Raw genomic sequence first — 203 nt, 5'->3', positions numbered from 1 at the left:
TGCCTGTAGCCACACAATGCCGAAACATTACAAAAACATAAGCAGATATACATTTTAATTGTTAATAAAATAATATTACGCTTTGAAATAACTTTTTTTTGCGTGCGTTTATAAAGATACAGCAGTTTTGTTGCTGTAAAACTTTCATAGAGAGCAAACACGTGGGGCAGAATGCAGCGCCCTCACTAACTGTCAAATTTAAA

This window comes from Dermacentor variabilis, chromosome 8 (genome assembly GCF_050947875.1).
Source record: "Dermacentor variabilis isolate Ectoservices chromosome 8, ASM5094787v1, whole genome shotgun sequence".
In the NCBI taxonomy this organism is placed as follows: domain Eukaryota; kingdom Metazoa; phylum Arthropoda; class Arachnida; order Ixodida; family Ixodidae; genus Dermacentor; species Dermacentor variabilis.
Note: the sequence above shows the minus strand (reverse complement) of the source record.